At 42.9% G+C, this 18244-nt stretch overlaps 1 protein-coding gene across 1 annotated transcript in view; it reads right to left on the bottom strand.

The window, feature by feature from the left end:
- The window catches only part of LOC146514419 (matrix metalloproteinase-17-like), a 106370-nt gene that overhangs the window by 62123 nt on the left and 26003 nt on the right, over positions 1-18244 (bottom strand). The window lies entirely within an intron of this gene.

An 18244-nucleotide genomic window follows, 5' to 3' on the forward strand; every position in this document is an offset into this window, starting at 1 on the left:
CATCAGGCCGGGCTCTTTCTGTGTGGAATTTGCATGTTCTTTTTGTGGTTTCTGAATAGTAACATTTTCTAATAATTTTCTTAAAAAAAAAAAAAGGTACAGTTGTCTCGCTAAATAACATTTGATTTGACTTTTGAACCTGTTTGTATGTAAAGGGTTTAGATACACACAAATAAACACATACAAGCACAATAACCGAACAAGAGACTGAGGAATGTAGCTACAGATTCACCCACATTAGTCACCACTAGTTACCACACTGGAGACCACAGTACTATTTTTATCTAGGGGGCCAACTACGTGTTGTGTATTTTTTTTAACACTACTTAAAGTATAATGTTACACTCACCACTAAGCTTGCAAATGGTTTGACTGTGATTAATGGCAAGATTAGTTAGCTATTTGTGCACACAATGCACCATATATGGTGATGCTATTTCCTGTAGTTGTCATATTGTCATCACTGTACGTTGATTTTGTTCTTGGTCCTTGCTCAGGTTATTTGAATGGATTGAAATGTGCTGCTTTAACTCTAATGGAGATTTTCCTGGTATTTTGCTGCTCTGAATGAAGGTCGTTTTACTTCAAAGCCACATGAGGGAAAAAAAAAACTAAAGGTCAACAGCTTAAATGTTTAAATATATGGAGCTGATACAAGCTTGGCTTTTATTTATTAAAATACAAATATCCTTTGAACTTATGTCTTGGAAATCTTTCATTCCATAATGACCATCATTAGTTCCTCCTGTAACAGCAGCAGATGTCCTTTTTCCTGTTGTCACCTTCTAAGTAATCCTAAGCATACAGCTCTATTTCCAAAAAGGTGAAAGGTTGTGAAAAATGTTAATTAAACAGAATACTGAGGTAATGTTAACCCTGTGTGAAATTGAATACAAATGCACCGACTGGGCAGGGACCCGAATTGGCTGATTTCCAGCATACTTGGCCAGGATCGATGACCGGGTGGTCTAATTATAAACCAACATGTAGACAGTGGTGCAGACAAATAGTCAGAGGCACACACATATGTTAGCTACATGCTAACATATAGTACGCTGTGAGTGAAGACACAAAGTTCACAAAAGTAAATCACACACCCAGCTGGACACAGACAGTTTAAAGAAGATAAGAAAGGAAAATATACTAAAGCTAATGCTATCCAGAGCTCAGAGCCAGCCACAAGCCAGCAGCCTCGGTATGAGCAAAAGATCAAAGCAGTTACTTGGGAAATTATGGAGATGAGTGAAAAAGAGAAAAGGGTCAATCTCCTGTTATTTGGTGAAGTTACAAATACTGGTAATGATATAAGGCATTTATTAAATATGTAAATATGTGTAAAAAAAACAACAACCCTGAATATTTCTTATGTAGCTAGCTTGAGGGTGTGAGAGAGCATATTGAGTGAGAAACTGAAACTGTGAAGCCCTGCGTGTGCACTCATTAGCAGCATATGTTGACTAGCACGTCATCCTTAATCCAAGATGTTCCAGCAGTTTGTGTACACATAATGTCCAAAAGGATAAGGATCGCAGACTTATTAAGAGTAACATAATTTTTCTGATAATGAAACAGTATGTATATCCTAGAAGACCCTATGCAAAAAGAATAATTAAAAATAGTTTGAGGGCCTGTAGTGCCCAGACTTCTGCTTAATATTACTGATGTTCTTGTGTTCATTTGATTTTCTTTTTTGAGTTTCTTTTTTTAAGAATGAAATTGACACCAGCACTAAATCAAACTGCTATGTGTAATGAGAGTTGGCTTAGAAAAAGGCGATAAACCCACTGCACCCCATATGGAAACGGAAATAGTGAATATTTGATTTACATTCACCTCGTAGCCTGAAAAACAGCAACGCTTGAATGCCAATGCAGGCCTTTGTCTGCTGGATGTGTAAATGGACAATGGCTTGACACCTTGATCACGTCTTTTTAAAGTGATGATATTGTGGGCATATGTTTGCTGCTCTGTGTTTTATGCCTTCAAAAAAAAAATCAATTATTGCAACATTTCCCACTGCTTTAATCAATTTCCATTTCAGTTTCCAGCCAGTCCAGGTGCTGGCCTCTCCACAGGACAAAGACTGAAACTGAATGGGAGGCAAAATGGGACACAAAAGGTGTGAAGGTGAAAGAGATCAACAGGAGATTGAAGCCGACCTTCCATTCATTGTCTTGAGGTATATACGCAAGCTCAAGAAAGACTGCGAGCAAGATGGAGAAGCACTCAGCCTTGGTCAAGACACAGTGGGTATATTGGCAAGGCAATTTTATCTGCATAAGAGAAATGGCTCCGGTTTAGCTGATGTGAACTGACAGGATATAATAATAGATATAAGATCCCAGTTTTATCAGCAGTAGCAGTCTATTTTTTTTATTCTTCTATTTTTTAATCTAGTTGCTGCAATGATCACAGACTGTCTTTATTCTATCCTCAACATTATTATCCCTTCTTCACTGTGGATAACACGAAATTAGGGTAGCTTAAAAAAACTGAGAGAAGAGGGCATAATTAAACTTAATATTTAAAATCGGTTTAATCTGTGTTTAGAATAGAATAGAATAGAATAGCCTTTATTGTCATTATACAAAGTACAACGAAATTGGAGTGCCACTCCCTTGGTGCAAAATGCAAAATAAATATAAATGTAAAATATAAAAAGTACAATAAAACAACCGTAGTACTCAGACAATAACAACCGTAGTACTCAGACAATAATAAGTACAATATATACAGGATAGCAGCATAATATAATGATAGTATGAATAGCAGCATAATATAGTGACAATGGCAAGTATAGTTAAGCAGGTTTAATTGTTTTGTGCTTATTTACTACGGTGATAGCTCTGGGAAAGAAGCTATCCCTGAATCTGTTTGTCCTGGTTTTATGTGACCTGTACCGTCGGCCTGACGGTAACAGTTCAAACTAGAGATGGCACGATACCACTTTTTTATGTCCGATACCGATACCGATATCATAAATTTGGATATCTGCCGATACCGATATGAATCCGATATAGTGTGTTTTTTAATCAATAAACGTTTTTTTTAATATCTTTTTTTTTTTTTTTTTTTTTTTTTTTTTTTTTTTTTTTTTTTTTTTTTTTTTTTTTCGCCTGTCCCATTTGGTTCTTTAGCCGTCAGAATTGTTGTCTGAAGACCAACAAGGATACCCAATGGATTTATTTTGCCAAATGGATCATCATGGCATTGCCGTATTGGTCCATTTGATCGACCTTTGTTTTTATTATTTATTTTATTTTCAGTTGTTACAGACGGGACAGACATGAGTGAGGGATAGGAAAGGGAGAAAGAAAGAGGAAGGAAAAGAAAAACAGAAGGGGAGAGGGACAGTGAGAAAGGGGGGAAGAAAAAACATCTCCGGGATCACCTGTTGAGAGAAAAAGAATAGAAAACAAGCAAAAAAAAAAAACAAAACAATGCAACATACTATACACAACACCATCGCATTAATCTAGCTAAGTGTAAACAGCAGTAAATACTAAATATTGAATGTTGTTGTGCAGCACGCAGGACAGACAGCGCACAATGTGCTTTGAAGTAGCAGCCAAGAAAGGTGTGATTTAAGTCTACGAACAGTGAACACCCGTGTGCACACCTGTGTGGATCGGCGCGCTTGTATTCAAATGGTTTCCCCATGTAATGGTCTGCTAGAGGATGTAGAGAGCCATAGCCCCGTCCCCCAGGGCATGAAGCAGGCATGGAGGAGATCCAGGCCCCAGACATCCAGAGGCCCCAGAGTGCAAGAGCCCAAGGAGGACCACCGGAGGGGCATCCGTGCCACCTTCATGGGAAGGGCTGAGGATCCCCAGATGAGGGGTCACCCAGTAGCCACCGGGCAGAAGCTAGAGGGGGCTGCACCGGCGTGCCCGCCGGCTCTGCCGGCAGCCAGCTGTGCCAGAGTGAACCGAGCCGCAGGCACAGAGGCCGGAGGCCCGAGGGCCCCCCGCGCCCCGGAAGAGGCCTGACCGAGCAGCAGGCGCCAGGCCCCGCCAAGTAGTCACCGGGAGTGAGCTGGTACATACCTGAGCGCCCAGCCCCGGACACCAAGAACCACCAACGCACCGACCCCTGAGGGCATCAGTCACCGGCAGGGAGTGTGGTGAGGGGAGATAGGCCTCCACACTTTGGAGGGCCTTGGAGTTCCCAGAGAGGTGAAGTCTAAGACCCGACCTGACATATAGACACAGACAAACAGGCACACACAGACACAGACATGCATTCCCACCCTCATGCACACATATACAAACACTCAGCACTCACCCAACGCAGGAATAAACGTAAATGGACATGTACACACAATCACACTCCCCAAACATACTCTATATCCCGGGTCCAGGTATCCTCACCCCCAGAGATGGAAACGGCACCCAGACCCAAGAGATGTTACCCTTCCCTCCGGGGTGGAGGCAAGCAGACCGCCCCAGGCTCCGCAGCAGCAGGGAGGCCAATCGGACAGCCAGCATCCCTTCCCAGCCCCCCCGCCCCGATGGCTAGCAGAGAACAGGGGTGTGTTAAGACCCCATACCTCCCTCCTCCCGCTCAAGTGTAGTGTTGCTGCGTGTTGCTCTAAAGTGTATTTAAAACAAGGGAGAGCATGGTGCTGCTGCCAGAGAGCAGCAGGTGTTAGCACGGCCCCTCCCGAGAACCCTCAATGTCTACATGGATTTAAAATTGAGAGGTGGGCACCGGCGCCAGAGGCAGGTTTGAATACACAGACCGTCTACTGGACGCCGTTAACGTACCCACCCTCAAGGCCCTATATATATATATATATGTGTGTGTTATGAGAGTGTAAGTAATGTGGATGTCTAAGTTGTGAGATAAAATTGAGGCACAGGTGGCCAGAAGAGGACAGAGGGGGGGGGAATGTCTCCCCTGCACCCTGGTGACACACCCGCACCCCAAAGCCCTACCTGTGTGGGTGGGTGTGGTGGAGCGTGAAGAGGGAGGCAGCCGGGGATGGGGAGGAAAAGAAGGGAGGGGAGGGTGTCCCTCCCTAGGGCCAGCTCCCCCGCTGACCCCAATATGCACCCCCGTCCTCTGGTATCCACCAAGGCAAGGGAGCCCAGGCCCATCCAGACCGGGGCCTACGGCAGCAACACCGCCAAGCCCCACAGGACCCGGGGCAGCCCACTCCACCCCACCGCAGAGGAAACTGTACCCACCCCAACATTCAATCATCTCCCAGACTACACAAGACACAGACACCCAGGTTAAGTTTATTCTCCACCTCTCCTATGTCTCTCCCCCACCTGCAGAGTGGACTCCTGCAAAGATGGAACAACCTCCCTGCCAGTTCAAGAGCCCCCCGGTTAGGCCGATGCACAAGAGGCCCCCTGCGCCAGGGCTGAGCCCCCGTGCACCCACCCGCCCACAACCTCGGCGACACACCGACGAGGACCGAAGCCCCCAAGGCCCAGCCAGAGCCCCAGCACGGAGGCGAAGCACCCCCGAACCCCAAACCCCCACGCCCGCCCCGGATCCACTCAGGGGCAGCCAGGCCACCAGGCCAGTAACCTACGTTCGCCAGCACAGACCATCCTCCAGCCCCGCTGCACGCGGCCACGAGGAGAACAACCTCTGAGAGCGACCAGAGCCACTAACCAGGTTATGAACACAACCCCCGGGTTAAGCCCTCCAGGGATAACGTCTCTAGGGGTCCTCCAGGTGCCCTAAGCCCATCCCAACCTCCACATCAACCACAATAGCCAAGGCGGGACCAAACCACGACCCCCCACCCCCGCTAGGTGATGGAGCCGATCAAAGGAGCCCAGAGGGATTGATCTAATGTGGTGGCAGAGGCTATATCGAGACTAATGTGATCTATTAGATAGTTTCTGTATTGGCTAGAATTAAGATTATTTTTATTTTTCCAGTTCATGAGGACCGTTTTCTTGGCGATGCATAGGGCAATAAAAACCATGTGGACTGTATTAATTTCTGTAGTGACATCATCCAAATTTCCCAACAAGCATACTAAAGGGGAGGTTGGAATTTTACATTTCAGACACTTTGATAAGTCCTCACATATCTCGTGCCAAAACTTCTGCACTGGTGGACAGAACCAAAGAGCGTGGATGTAACTGTCTGGTGTATTGCCTTGACAGTGTGAGCAGTTGTTGGCGGATGTAAAGCCCATCTTAAACATTCGATGACCTGTATAGTGCACTCTATGCAGTATTTTGTATTGTATTAATTGCAGATTGGGATTTTTAATAAATTTAAAGGTTTTTAAGCAAATCTGAGACCAGACGTTTTGGTCTAAGCTGACTGATAAATCTGCTTCCCACTTTGCAATAGGAAGGGATATTGATTCATCTATTTTAGAAAGTGTTCTGTATATTTTAGATAATAGTTTGGGGGATTTAAGAGTAAGAAATTGAACCACACTTGGTGGTGTTTGTAATTCAACTTGACTGAGGTTAAATTTCTTTTTTTTTTTTAATATCTTGCTGCATTTTGTATAAGTTTATACTCAAGTTTAAATAAATAACAACACTAAAGCTATTCTGTTATACCTGTATGTAAAAAATACAACAAAATATTTCATAGTTCAGCAATACTGATCAATCTAATAAACGTAAACCTGCTCCATCCTCCCTATTCTGGTATTTTAAAGAGTACTTAGCAGAAATATCAAGCAACCTAACTAATAGGGTTGCAAACTCCCAGCAAAAAAAAAAAAAGGGAACCACTCCCCACCCTCCAGCTCATGATGCTTAATCGATGTAATCAAATTTAATTTGATGCAGGGGGAAAAATGCACAGAAAGAAATTATTTTTCAAGAATAATTAAATAGATTCAACATCTTTCTTCAACAGAATTGCAGACTGCACAGATGGTATCTTCCCAAAGGAAAAAGTAGTATAGCTTACTAGGGTATATTAGACTTAACAGTTACTATATACAGTAATGGACTTCTATATATTTTACAAAAGATTAAAACTTTGGGTGTAAGAGTCAGATAATTATTTATTAAAAGCTAGACATTTTAAATGAGAATAAGAAAGAAAAGTATGTCTTTGTGCCCCCTTTTCCCTGTTCATGCCCTATCGGCCCCCCTGGCTAAACTTTGCTAGATCCGCCCCTGCACAGTTACCAGCCGTCGGCTACGTAGAAAACGATCCTGGTCTAGAAAGTAATATTAAATAAATTCTAACAACAGCTTATCAAGCTTAATAGTGCTGCTGTTGTTCAGCTGCTGGTTTCCTCTTTCTGGTGAGAAGTGGGCCAGAAACTAAGAAGAGAGACGGACTCGCGACAGAAAAGCCGATCAGCTGACCATTGATCAGTTTCACGATTGAAATAGCAGCAGGAAAGAGAGAGAGAGAGAGAGAGAGAGAGAGAGAGGCAGTCGCTCCATATATCTGTTGTTAAGCTTAAGGTGGGAATGCTTTACAAACATTCAGAGATGAACTTACACACTTCCTTTACTTCTCTCTGGGAAAACTTCCTCGGAGATGAAATGCTGGTTTGCTAGCTAGGCTACAAATACACACAGCGGCTCTATCACGTGACGCACACTGCTGCGACGTGCTACGGTTATGAGCCGAGTTACGCCGTGTAGCAAGCTTTGTGAGGTGCTTTTTTGATATTTAATGGATCGGATTACATTTTTTATTTCTCGCCGATATCCGAACCAGTAATTTGGGTCAGTATCGGACCGATACCGATACGTAATATCGGATCGGTCCATCTCTAGTTCAAACAGTTGATTACTGGGGTGAGAGTAGTCCTTAATGATATTGCCAGCTCTGCTGAGGTATCGGGAGTTTGCAATGGCCTCCAGACTGGGCAGAGAGCAGCCAGTGATCTTCTGGGCTGTGTTGATGACCCTCTGCAGTCCTTTCCTGTCTGCAACTGAGCACCCTGCATACCATGTTGTTATGCCGTACGTTAGGATGCTCTCTATGGTGGCTCTATAGAATGTCACCAGCAGCCTCTCCTCCAGGTTGTTCCTCCTGAGCACTCTCAAAAAATGGAGACGCTGCTGGGCCTTTTTTACCACCGCCGTGGTATTTGCAGTCCAGGAGAGATCATCAGAGATCTGCACGCCCAGAAACCTCATGGAGTGTACCCTCTCCACACAGTTCCCGTGAATGTAGAGTGGGGCCGGGTCTGCTCTGCCCTTCCTGAAGTCCAAAATAAGTTCTTTAGTTTTCGTGGTGTTCAGTTGGAGGTTGTTAACTGAACACCACTCAGTCAATCTGTTAACCTCATCTCTGTAGTCCGACTCATCCCCCCTTGAGATGAGTCCAACCACTGTGGTGTCATCCGCGAACTTTATGATGGTGTTTGAGAGATGGGTAGGGGAGCAGTCGGATGTGTAGAGCGTAAACAAGAGGGGACTCAGAACACATCCTTGTGGAGACCCGGTACTGAGTGTGATGGTGCTGGACAGGTGGGGGCCGAGTCTGACAGACTGTGGTCTATTTGTCAGGAAGTCCTTGATCCAGAGACAGATGGAGGTGGAGAGTCCCAGGTGAGACAGTTTCTCGACCAGGATCTCCGGGATGATGTGATTGAATGCTGAGCTGAAGTCCAGGAAGAGCATTCTCACATAGTTTCCTCGGTGCTCCAGGTGACTCAGCGCAGTGTGGAGCGCTATGGTGATGGCGTCCTCAGTGGATCGATTTGTCCTGTAGGCAAATTGGTGGGGGTCCAGAGTGGAAGGCAGACCGGCCCTGATGTGCTGACAGACCAGTCTCTCAAAGCACTTCATCACTACAGGCGTAAGTGCAACAGGCCTGTAGTCATTTGGGCTGTCCACAGCCGTCTTCTTAGCGATGGGGATGATGATTGAGGTTTTGAGGCAGGGTGGGACGGTGTTTAATGACAAGGAAAGGTTGAAGATTTTAGTGAAGACTCCGGTCAGTTCGTCAGCACATGCTCTGAGAACCTTTCCATGTATTCCATCAGGACCTGCCGCCTTCCTGGGATTCACTGACCTTAGAACACGTCTCACTTGATGCTCTCCAAATGTTAGTGTGCCGGTGCTAGAGGCGGGTGGAAGTGGTGTAACAGCTGAGGGCCTGGTCGTCTCAAAGCGGGCGAAGAAACGGTTTAGATCCTCAGCCAGCGAGGCATCAGTCCTAGATATCGCCTGGTTATTGCTTCTGTAGTTGGTAATGTGATTGATCCCCTGCCACATTTTTCTGGGGTCGTTGTCGACAGCAAAGTGATCTTCAATCCTCCTCCTATAGGCAGCCTTGGCTTTCTTGATGCCTCTGCTCAGGTCTGCCCTGGCCGCCCTATATGCAGCCCTGTCCCCTGACTTGAAGGCAGTGTTACGGCTTTTTAGGAGGGATTGCACTTCGCTATTCATCCAGGGTTTTTGATTTGGAAACACTCTGACCCTTTTGTTGACGGTGACATTGTCAACACAGTTCCTGATGTACGAGAGTACAGTGTCCGTGTACTCCTGGAGGTTGAGGCTGGAGAATAAATCCCATACAGTTGTTGAGAAGCAGTCCTGCAGTTGAGAGAGGGCTCCTTCAGGCCAGGTTTTTATTATCTTTGTCTGGGGCTTTGTTTTTCTCAGCAGGGGGGTGTAGGTGGGGGTGAGGGACATGCAGAGGTGGTCAGATCCAGCCAGATGGGGGAGGGGTGTCGCTCTGAAGGCATGCCTGATGTTTGAATAGACATGGTCCAAAGTGTTTTCTCCTCTCGTAGCAAAGTCCACAAACTGGACAAATTTGGGAAGCACAGTCTTTAGGCACGCTTTGTTGAAGTCGCCGGCGACAATAAAAACCCCATTGGGGTGGGCAAGCTGTTGTTTATTTATGGTGTTGAGCAAGAGGCTGAGAGCCATGCCCACGTTAGCATCCGGCGGTATATAAACAGCTATCACAATAACTACTGTAAACTCCCTCGGGATATAAAAAGGTCTGCACGAGACTGCCAGAACCTCCAAATCAGGAGAACAGTGTGTGTGAATGATCCTGCTGTTACAACACCATTCGTTATGCACGTAAACACATAGCCCCCCTCCTCTGCTTTTACCTGAGTTGCTGTTTCTGTCATGCCGGTGTAGCGTGCGGCCTGCTAACTCAACTGCAGCGTCGGGAATCAGCGGATGAAGCCACGACTCCGTGATAAGAATAATGCTGCAGTTACGTGCAAAGCTCGTGGTGGCTATCTGTAGCTCCAGTTCGTCCAATTTGTGGGTGATGGATCTGGCGTTCGATAGGAAGAGGCTCGGAAGAGCTGGCCGGTATGGTTGTTTACGTAGCCTAGCATCTGGGCCCGACCGGCATCCTCTCTTTTGCTTTCTCTCCCTTCGTCGCCTCCTACGCTTGCTGGGCGGGCAGATCATCCACGGTGACCCTGGCGGTCTCGCTATCTCCCCCGGGATGTTGTGTGTTCGTTGATAGTCGCCAGAGACAGACAAACTATATTTGAAACCTAGGTCAATTAGGTTCTGGCGACTGTAAGAGATGGCGGCGTTGCAAACATTCAAAAATATACACAGTAAAAGTAAAAACAAGCACCAAACTGGAGAGCTAAGAGCCGCTGCACCCGAGCGCGCCGCCATCTTGCATCAGTTTTCTACAGCTTTTAATACAGCTTTTAATACTGAAAGATATATTTCTAAAGAACTTCATGTCTTGACAGTACTTGCAGCAACGCATTACGTGGAAATACTTTAATTTAACAACGGCAGAATATCATATAAAACTACAGAGTCAGTCACATATGACCTACTGTCATTTTTCTTACCGGGCAACCTTCACAAGGACTCTGCCGAATATTTTCCATTTCTGAACTTTTTAGAAAAGACGGGTTATATTATTTTTTTAAGAGAGTGTAGTCAGTAAGGTTTAGATGTTGAAGGGCATAAATAGAAAGAAAATACACAGAAAACCGTCAGTTTCTAGCATCTGAAATGGTGATGTGGAAGCTGCCTTGGAGACATATTAAACTTCAGATAAACTTGGAACAGCCAACAAAACTTGAGTGTGAACATAATCTATCTTTCTGCACCTTTACATCACTTGTTTGTTCAGAAATGGTGAGTTTCTCCCATGATGTCTTGCTGGCCCATTTTAGGAAGGTGTCAAGCTGTTGACTTAGATTAAAATCAAATAGCACTTTTGAAAGAACATTTTTGCAGCTGTTGAAAGTGGGATGGGGTGCTATTCATCTATCCGTCTTTCCTAAGATGTGCACCCACTAACAGGGAAGTTCAAAATAGCCAGAAGTTTTGTGTTGTTTTTTTTTGTTGTTGTTTTTTTTAGGTGTTAACTGGTTGTTAACTGTGTTAAACCAGGCTTCCTGCTTCAGGCTGTGTGTGTTCACACAAAGGCAGCACTTTGTGCGTCATTTGTTGTTTGTCGTTTTTCAGTAGTCAACGGGTGAAGAAATATAAAGAACATAAAAAATCATTACGATAAAAAACAGAACTGGTGCTACATGTAAGTAAGGAGAGGAATGCTGGCAGAAAATCATTAAGTGAATATACATTTATTCAAGTATATAAATACATAAGTGATTATATTCATTTTAGCTTTCAGTGCTGCTGTTTTTATCAGCGCAGATTAATGGCTCTTAAACTTTAAATCTGATACCTTTAAAGGTTTTACTTAAGATGTGGACAGAGTGGGATTGTAACGAAGTCTGACACTGTCCCATAATGAAGGACATGATTTTTTTTTGCCCAGATTACTTTATTATTATTTCTATAACACAATGTTGTCTGTAATACTCCAAAAGCCTAATAGTTTTTCTAATTTACACAACAGATTTGGCAGCTTGAGCCCAAAAAAAATCCTATATATTAGCATTTTATATACATTTGTGAAAGAGAGTTTCCACAGGACTCTATGCAGCCCTGTGGAAAATACCCAGTAATTCAGTAGGCTGTTGACACTGTTTTAGTAGCAATAACATAAAGTAATCCTTATCTCTGTGACTCTTTTTGTACAACATGACTTCAGTTCACTGAGGTTTGTGGCCATTTATGCACAGCTATTTTATGATCCTGCTACAGTTTGAGGTCTGGACTTTGACTGGGTCATTAGACCACGTTGAATTTTTTTGTTGTTACCCATTCTGTTGCAGATTTGTTGCTGGATGACTCAGTTTTGGTCAAACTTCAGCTTCATTTGATCGGAATATTTTGATATACAGAGGAGTTCATGGTAGACTCAAGGTGCCCAGGTGCTGTGGCTGCAAAGCAAGCCAAATTCATCACCTCTCCACCACCGTGCATGACAGTTAGAGCTGATATGCTGTCTTTTTTTTTTGCCAAGCAACAGTGACTTACAGCCAAACCTCCACTTTGGTCTTATATGTCAAAAGGACATTGGTTTTTTTAGAGAGAAGAGGCTTTTTCTCCTGGCAACCCTTTCAAACAAGTCACCCTTGTTTAGTCTTCTTCTAACTGTACTGTCATGAACTTTAACACTTAAGTCCGAACCTTGTGCTCTTTTCGGTTTCATTTACCTAAAAGCTCCAAAACGCCAAACTGCCAAAATTTCTTCTTTTATAAAAATGGTCACACTTGCAGATGATCAAGTAATCAAGTGCATTTGACGGGCAGCGCCTGATAGTTAACCTCTTAACTCCTTTGGAGGCAGTCGAGGGTATTATTAGTTTTTCACAGGTCTGCATCACATATTTAAAACAAGTAAATCTTCGTGACAATGCAACATCCAGTTTTTACTACTGTGACATTCCAGTTTATATTAGAAACATCACTAACAACAATCTCAGCAAGTGTCAGACGTAAAACACATGCCCTCAACTGAAAATCTATTTTGCACTTGGAACATGTCCAAAAAATCTTCTTCCACTTATCCTCTTTAGGGTCACGGGGGTGCTGGAGCCTATTCCAGCTGCCAGAGGCAGGGTATACCCTGGATAGATGCAGGGCTAACACAGAGAGACAAACAACCATCCACACTCACATTGACACCTATGGGCAATTTTGAATCACAAATTAATCTAACCCCACTAACTGCATGTCTTTGGACTGTGGGAGGAAGTTGGAGTACCAGGAGAGAACCCCCGCAAGAGCGAGAACATGCAAACTCCATACAGAGTTAGCATTGTGATCTCACCAGGTTAAAGAAAAACAGAAAACAGGCCATTCAAAACTCTGGTTTTTAGGCTGCACATACCTCACTAATCTTGTTTAGTAGTCCACCATTGTAGTGCAGCAAATAAATAATAACAACAGTCAAGTTCAAAATCTCTTTAACCTGACCTCCAAAACTTTAACAAAACTTACTGAAGCTACCTCTCAGAAAATCCTTTTGATTTTTTTCGAAATGTTTCCCACGAGTAAAAGGTTTCATGGTGAGGAACCTGGTGAGGAATGCAGTGTGTGAAAGGTTTTGTGCTGTAGATAAAGTAACATTAAAAATCCATTTGGTGTGAAATACAGGGGAAATAGAATAAAAGAAGTAACACAGGCTGTGGGCAACAGATTGAGGGGAAAGCATTTCTGGCACTTAACAAGTCCAAATACAGTGGAGGGGGGTTATGGACAGAGGGATTCATTTAGAAAACAAATCTGGTGTGATTCTAACATAATCCCTTAAATACTGAGTTGATTAATAGGATGATAATCATCAGACTTAAAGACCAAAACATATTCAACTTGACTGTAAACATTTTGCCCCTTTTTAGGTTCAAAAACACTTGTTCTTACTAAAGATACCCGTCACATCCATGCAATACAAAATGATATTCAAACTTTGTTTTACAAGTACTACTACTGGAGACACATTTAATAACTGACAATCTTTAGGTAATTTGTATCCCATGAACTAGTATTTTTGTTGTGATTTTAATTTTAATGCAGTGAGTCTGGAGAGCACAGTGCTGCAGTGGTTAACGTGGTTGTAGTTCTCTCTCATGTGTAAGTATGCATCATTACCTGTAAGTTTTAGGTTAATATTTGCTTTTGTTGCTGCCTGCCAAGTGTCTGCATTCACTCTTTGCATTGAACTTGTAAAAAGTTTAGATCTTTTTCTTTATTATCTTTCTGTGCCAAATGCAAGAGATAAATCCTCATCTTTAACGCAAAAATTTTCAAAAACAAAACTCATATTGTAGGGATGGTTAATCCATTTTTCCCTCTTCCTCCCAAATTTTGTGTTTATTTTGTTACTAACTCCATAATACCAACATCTGCAGCTTTTACTGAAGTTACTTGGGAATAATTTTGCACTTAATTAAAAGTTTCAGATGACATGCATAGTTTTGCTCAATTGAGTGAGTTGGCACATGCTTCAGGCTATTGTTTTCACTTCTTATGTAAATGCATGAGCACTTTCATACATAGAGATCCATCCATCAATTTTCGTCGGCTTATCCAATTCAGGGTTGCAGGTGGACTAGAACCTATCCCAGCTGTCACAGGATGAGTGGTATATGTAGTAACGGTGCATAAGGAAAACAAATAAAACATTGCCTCCTACTATACTATGAATTTACATAAAAACCATATGATTTCAATAGTAGGGTATTTTCTTCAAGTGTGCTTAACAGAAGAGTAGACTGGGGTGACTTTGTTTACAATCAGCCTTCTCTACAGAGGGCACATACACAGTGCTTATGGTAGTGGTGCTCTCACAGTCCGAATTTGATATATTGCAGTCATTATCTAATAAAATGCAGCCATCAGAGATGATACATAGGAGCTTTTATGTCCCTTTAAAAGTGGTCACCAGAGAACAGATAATCACTAACAGTACAGCGGCCAGTACAACACTGTCGCTTCCTTCCAGTGAGTTAAATGGAAAACAGAGGTGGGTGGCAATTATCTGTGTGTGTTGTGCTAGCCACATTACATTCAGACCAGCTACTGCCCCACTGAAAAGACTTTGCTTAACATGGCTGCTAACATGTTTTAAAGGTCTATCCAACATTTACGCATTAAAATGAAAGCATATGGACAGGTGTTGTAATATACTGTTGACTTCTGCACTAACCTGACGTTTCCAAAAAGGACTCAAATCCAAAAATTCATCACTGCATACTATTACATAGCCTTCACTCCCTCCCCTGCATGCCCTCAGCTCAATGTCCTTTTTATTTATTTAAATGTATACCATCAAACATTTCGTAGCGTCTTGAAAATGGCATCTACTAAGCTGAACTGGTGCCTTGCTGAAAGATTGTTTTTTAATTCGAAGAACAGAACAATGCAATTCACACCAGCTAATGCATTGAACAAATGGTGGATCTCAGTCTTTGTGAATAGAAGACAAATGCACGACACATCCCTGACTTTTCCTGATTGAATGCATTAACACATGCAAACACAACATTAAGCTTATCTGCTGAGATGAAATTCTCATTCAGACTAAAATAAATATGTGCATGCAACAAAAACCAATGTAATCAGTGTAAACTGTTAATTTTGTCACCGATCACTGTTGTCACATCTGCGGTTCTCATTTCAGCCTCCAATTATAAGCGTACAGAAATGATATAATGTCACAACTTTCAGCATGCTTGCAAAGCTGGTTTTAATTTGACTCTTTCAATCAGGCATGATGGAGAAATTACATTTCTTGGCTGGCTTGGGAATGATGTTCCCTGCAAAAGAGCTAGAGGAAGTAGATAAGAAGTGGGAGGTCTGCTCTGCTTAGACTGCTGAGTTGATGGATGGATGGATGTTTAAATCATAGAACATCAGGTTACAGTCTCGGTATACAACATAGAAAGCAGCCAGTTAAGATGGTCCGAGCATATGTCAAAGATGCCTCCAGGGCATATCCTAGATTAGGTGTTTGGGCCACATACTATGAGAAGAAGCCCCAGGATAGGATAGATTATCTCTCTCAGCTGGCTTGGGAACACCTCAGTGCTCTCCCAGATGAGCCTGAAGAGGTGGCTGGGAGAGAGTGGTCTGGGCTTCTGTGCTTAAGCTGATGCCTCTGTGATAAGTAGAAGAAAAAAATAGATATTGTTGGCTGAGAAAGAACAGTATCATTCTTCTGAGGGGGGTTTGAGAAACAGATGGCTTCCTGGGTGGAAAGGGTCAGCCAAGCACTTTCTTGTTGATTTCTTGGTTCTGCCCACAAGCATATTTTCAGTTAAGAGCAGCAACTGGATGGTTACCCTCTCTGCCTTGTGAACAACAATACATGCCGTAGTTTGTCCACAGCAAATGCATACTATAAGAAATCACGAGTTAAACTAACTACTACCACAAATCCTAGCATACAGGAATCAATGGAAGTATGCCACATTTACAGCGGTTCTGGTGATTTACAGAGAACAATAAGGTGAGAGGCCTTCTTCGAACTGAATCCTCAACTGAAGTGTTTTGAGTTAAGAGTCAAAGTTTTCTTTTAAAGCACATCATAGCCAAACAGGCCTCACATCTGTGATCCCCACTGGGATGGGTCATCTGCAAAATTTGCCAGACATAAAGTACAATCGGTAGAATATAAGGGGCAAGCAAGGATAGACGGCCCCGTGGTGCAGCAGAGCTGGCTACTCTTAATGTGGCAGATGAACAGGAAGCTGTAAAGACCTCCAGATGATTTCCTCCAGCAGAGATGTCTTTACAGAGCTATCTTGCCTTCTTTTTCTTTCCACCTTATATTCCTCCACACCAAATGCTGGGTTTAGAAAGGTAATATCCTTAGGACATCACAGAAAATCAAGAACATTGCAAGATGGTATATTCAAAAGCTCAAACGGAAGGAGTAAAAAACAAAACAAAAACAGAGTTAAAACAAATATAGAAAAATAGAAAGAAACGAAAAACAAACGAGGGCACCAGAAACACTGTGGTAGTCAGCACTGGCAGCAGCATTGCAGCGAGTAAGTGTGTTGTTTAGCTTCTGTCTCAGCAAGAAAATATTTATTCAAAGTGCAATAGGGAAGAATTGCAATGAAGTGATATGCTGCCTTCATGTACACATTGTCACAATATGTAATACAACATTACCGTTTTCACCTATGTTGCTTTAGGACTGCAGTTCATTGAGTTATCTGTGTTTTGTTTTACTTTTTAAAGTCTTGCACTTCCTTATACACACACAAAGCTTTAAATCCTCAAATTTAAGAAAATAAAACCAGAAAATATTTGGCATTTTTCTTAAAATAAGAACACTGCTTCGGCACTACACTCACTGCAACTGACCGAAGTGGGAAAGACAAATGCACTAAAATTCATCTGTTGGATTCGAAGCAACTATGTAGCAAGCAGATGGCACACACCCCGGCTTGCTGAAGCACTCAATCACTTCATTAGACAAGTACTTCCATCTAATGTGCTTATAATGGAACACATGGCTGACATGTTGTAAGAATACGTTCTGGTGGATGGGCTTACTTTAACACCATGTATCTGTTCACAGATGAATGTCAGTGTTTAATTACATATATCAAACTTTGAGATATAATTCAAATATAATTCAATTTAATGGACCCACATGAAGCAACAAAGTGTGTGTGTGAAAGAGAGAGCAAGAGTGTGACAGCAGGGATTAAAATGCGGCTGGTAAGTGATTCATTTAATCCGTGGCTTAAAGACAGCTGGTTTGACAGAGAGCTGAGACACAAGCCTCGTCTGCTGGCCGAAGCTGTGCAGGAGAGGAAAGAAGTGACAGTGAAAGAGACAGAGCGGTAAAAGAAGGGAGGTTTTAAAATGGTACACCTCTCTCCTAGATCTTCAACGCTAAATGACTTAGACATGCCTGGTTAATGGAGGGTGCCATTTGTTCAATCTTGTTAAATATGGAGCGGTGAAAGAGGGAAGAATGGTGAGATTGAAGGAGACTCGGTAATAGAGGGAATTGATCTGAAGGGCAGCAGTGCTGAGGTAACCGTCAGAGACACTGATATAATGTAATTTAATTACTCCCGAGCCGTACACACAGGGCGGAGTGACCTATTGGTTACCAAGACCATCTTGTAAGTAACAGTAAACGATTAGCGCTGTTGAACATTTTACCCATATTAAACAACTTCCTTCTGCACAAACCGGCAACGGAGGTCGAACTGAGACGTGCTTGATTTGAAAAGATTGCACTATCAAGAATCTAGTGAACTAGATGCTTGATTAAAAAAAAAAAAAAAAAGGACTTAGCATGCACTCCGGTAAAGCTCCATCAGTTTGTCCTGGGTATTTGTTTTGTTGATTATCCAAATGTCAGGGCTCTGTGTGCGGGCAGGTGGAGATGTGGATCCAATTGCAGGACTCAAACACAGAATTGTAGCTCAAAACATGAACTGAACAAAGACTACTGGCAA

Source organism: Neolamprologus multifasciatus, chromosome 7 (genome assembly GCF_963576455.1).
Source record: "Neolamprologus multifasciatus chromosome 7, fNeoMul1.2, whole genome shotgun sequence".
Lineage (NCBI taxonomy): Eukaryota > Metazoa > Chordata > Actinopteri > Cichliformes > Cichlidae > Neolamprologus > Neolamprologus multifasciatus.